Below are 4,049 nucleotides of genomic sequence, written 5' to 3'. Positions count from 1 at the left end.
GTTTCTAGTATGAGTAAAGCTTTGCAACACTATGAATCTCAACCTTCGGTTATTAATGAAAATCGAACAAAGTGATAGAATATCAAATCCAAAGCAAAATTTGGAGGTGGTGGGATCAAGTACCAAGTTTGAGCTTGGTACTCATTGTTTCTAGTATGAGTAAAGCTTTGCAACACTATGAATCTCAACCTTCGGTTATTAATGAAAATCGAACGAAGAGATAGATTAACTAATATAAAGCCAAATTTGGAATATTACGACCAAGTACAAAGTTTGAGCGTGGTATTCATTTTTTCTAGTATGAGTAAAGCTTTGCAACACTATGAATCTCAGTTGTAATTATCAACGAAGACAAAGTGAACTAAGAGAAAGCCAAATTTGGAATATTACGACCAAGTTCAAAGTTTGAGCTTGGTACTCATTTCTTCCAAATATGAGTAAAGCTTTGCAACGCTATGAATATCAACCTTCAGTTATTAATGAAAATCGAACAAAGTGATAGAATATCAAATCCAAAGCCAAATTTGGAGGTGGTAGGATCAAGTACCAAGTTTGAGCTTGGTACTCATTTTTTCCAAATATGAGTAAAGCTTCGCAACACTATGAATTTCAGTTTCAATTATCAACGAAGACAAAGCAAACTGATACAAACCCAATTTGGGATATTACGACCAAGTACAAAGTTTGAGCTTGGTTCCCCCTTTTTTTTAAATATGAGTAAAGCTTTGCAACACTATGAATTTCAACCTTCAGTTATTAAAGAAAATCGAACGAAGAGATAGATTAACTAATATAAAGCCAAATTTCGAGGTGGTACGATCAAGTATCAAGTTTGAGCTTGGTACTCATTCCTTCTAGTACGAGTGAAGCTTTGAAAGACTATGAATCTCATTCACAATATTATCAACGAAAACAAAGGGAAATGATAGAATAACAAATCCAAATCCAAATTTTGAGTTAGCACGACCAAGTACCAAGTTTGAGCTTGGTACTAATTTTGTCCTAATATGAGTAAATCTTTGCAACACTAACGAATCTCATTTACAATTATCAACGGAAACAAAGCAAACTGCTACAATAAACAGCTAACACAAATCGAAATTTGGAGGTGGTACAATCAACAACAAAGGTTTGTCAAACTCTAAACCACCTTCTTTCCAATATAACTAACTCTTTGCAACACTATGATTCTCAGTCTCAATGATCAACCACGACAAACCATCCCGACAGAATAACCAATACAAACCTCTAATCGGCCAGAAAATCCGATACAACAAAAGACAAATACAAGCCTGACAAATACAACAAGCCAACCTACCACCTACCGTATCCTCACAAAATGGAAGCTACGTTTGACTCGCACCAAACAACAACACCTCCGACTACCATCTCGAAACCACACCCACTCCCCATCTCGACGGATTCCAGACTAAAAATCCCATGGATCCCCGCGAATCTCGGGATCTCGCGGAGATCCGCGAAAAAGAGAGAAGGTCAGATTGTAGAAAAGCTATCCGAGTCGATATCCGCGTATCGCAAACGTTCCAGAGATGGCTCGTAACCGAGGACGCGTTCGGACGTGCACGTTCCCTTCCGTCCAAGAGGATCGAGGAGGATCGAAGAGGATGAAAAGTAGGCGCGGAGCGGAGCGAGAGCGCGTACGGTTATCGTTCGGGGGCGCGTGTATTAAGAAACCGCGTGAAAAGGTCCCAAAAATAATTTCGGCGCGAAGAAATAAATCCGGCTGAGGCGGTCGCGAGGGTGCCTAAAAGAAGGTTCGGCACCGGGTGCCTTCTGGGAATGAAACCGGCATAGTATGCGAGTTATAAGAAGAGCGGTGAAGCGATCGCATCGGCTAGTCGCTAAAGAGTTTTGCCGCGAGCGAGCCACGAAGAGGAAAGACCGAAGGTGTACAGAACCGGCCGAGAGAAGCCCGAGAGAAGCCAGCGCGAGCAGGACTTACCTCTGCTGTTTTTAGAACTCCACTCCCAGAACTGCGCGGGTCGAGCCGAGCCAAAACCAAAATACCACCGATACACCGTTTCTGCGATGGTCTTTGTGCGCCGCGACCAACCAGCTCTTTCCTTAGGACGTCCAACCGGAGAAACGCCGTCGGGACTAACCTAACCCGTACGAGCGACGGCCGCGAACCAACGATGACGAACGCGGAGGAATCGAGGAGAAGGCGTCGATACGACGATCGAAATCACCGCGTTCGCCACGATAATCACAACGTTTAGATACGAGGAGATCGACCAGAGATCGACCAGAGATCGACCAGAGATCGACCAGACCACAGATGCTTCCCCCACAGTTCGAGGATCGAGTTGTCCCTTTCGCAGGACCTCCCTTTCGCGTCGGATACCGAGGAATGATCCTTCGGGGAGGACCGAGACCGGCGATCGTTTGTTCTAGGATCTAGGATACCTCGCACGAGTGATCAGTGTCGCGATCCACGGGGATTTATCATCCATACCGATCTGCCCTGGGACGAGGATCGGGAGCCCAGTGTTTTGTGATGTGAAACATGGCGTGTGCTTGCTTCCCAAAGTTTCGAGGGGTGTTCTCGAGCAGTTTCCTTTCGAGCTGCTAGCCGGAGGTATATTTTTTTTTTGTTTTTTTTTCTTCTTCTTTTTCGTTTTTTTCCCCCCGTCTGGGTAGGTTCGTTGGTTCAGTGGTGTTTGGAATTGTTGGGTCAAGAGTACAGGGTGTCGCGAGATTATACGTCACGGCCACCATAGCGTGATTCTACACCTACGATTTGATGGAAATTTACAGAAAAAACTACTCGCAAAATTGACCGTGAACTTGAAAATCAAGGTCAAAGAAACAAACTTTTTTCTTTCTTTCTTTTTTTTTTTTTAAATTTGTTTAATCGTGTTTTACTGGTCATAACGATCAACTTCGTGAAAGAAACCGCGAGTCACATCTCAACCGTTCTCTTAAAAAATGATGTTGCATTTCTTATCATTTTCGCGGCTTCTTTATTTGTAAATTTTTACATCCAGCGCCAATATGTATGTAAATAGCATACCATAGTAATATACTGTAACGTATCGACAAAGCAGCGGGAAGTTATCCGTTCATTCAGGAAATATAACTAAATGCTTCGCCTTGCGCAAGCACTTTATCCAAGTGGTCACGCTGCTCTTATTGCTGGCTTGTAATATTTACGAATAAAGAAGCTGCGAAAATGATAAGAAATACAACATCATTTTTTTAAGTAACAGTTGAGATTGGACCCATGCTCTCTTTCACAATTGTTGATCGTTATGACCAGTAAAACACGATTAAACAACAACAAAAATTTGTTTTCTTGATCTTGATTTTTAAGTTCGAGGTGAATTTCGCGGGGAGTCTTTCCATGTCGATCTCCACTAAATCGTAGGTGTACAATCACGCTGCGGTGACCGTGACGTATAATTTTGTGACACCCTGTACAATAAATTTGGATTCGCGTGGTCTCGTACGTGGTACGTACAGTCTCGTACGAGGCAAGGTCTTCGAATCAAAAGTTTTCGGACGAAATCGAACGTTTTAATGGATAACACCGTTTAGATGCTGTCGAATTGACGCTGTTGGAATTCGAGTGCTGTGCTACGCGAGGCTCGTCGCTACCATCCATCGCGTTACTGCGAAACCTGTGCAATTTTAGTACCGCGTTATACGACGATTCTATTTTTCAGTGTTACTCGAAACCCTCGATTTCAAACCTTCGTACTTCGAACAAAATCCTTGGACTTTTTTTAACCGACTTCGAAAAGGAACAGGTTACTCGATTCGATATGCAGTTAGTGTAACAAGTATTCGTACAGCAACCAATCTAAAATAAAATTGATGAGAAAAGAAATGAGAGGCTAACGTTACAAATAAACTTTAATTTACGGAAATTCTACTTAAAAAATGCGTGGGAATGTTGGTTAATTAGATCTTTCCCTAAAATTTATTAATAAAATAAATATATCGAGTTGCATTTTGAATTGGTTCCTGCACGAGTTCTTATTACGCTGTCTTTTCTTTTTTCAGTGTTACTCGAAACCCTCGATTTC

The 4,049-nt window shown here is 42.0% G+C and overlaps 1 protein-coding gene across 8 annotated transcripts in view; it reads right to left on the bottom strand.

The window, feature by feature from the left end:
- Nucleotides 1–4,049, bottom strand: part of LOC128879831 (myocyte-specific enhancer factor 2) — a 92,141-nt gene that overhangs the window by 48,719 nt on the left and 39,373 nt on the right. The window contains exon 1 of one of the 8 annotated variants that reach the window (XM_054129346.1): nucleotides 1,964–4,043. The exons of the other annotated variants lie outside the window; for them this stretch is intronic. The gene's annotated coding sequence lies outside the window, so the exon portion shown is untranslated. Of the gene's footprint in view, nucleotides 1–1,963; nucleotides 4,044–4,049 lie in introns of those variants that run through there. 8 annotated transcript variants of the gene reach the window in all.

This window comes from Hylaeus volcanicus, chromosome 7 (genome assembly GCF_026283585.1).
Source record: "Hylaeus volcanicus isolate JK05 chromosome 7, UHH_iyHylVolc1.0_haploid, whole genome shotgun sequence".
Taxonomy (NCBI): Eukaryota; Metazoa; Arthropoda; class Insecta; order Hymenoptera; family Colletidae; genus Hylaeus; species Hylaeus volcanicus.
This window is presented reverse-complemented; position numbering and strand designations above follow the sequence as displayed.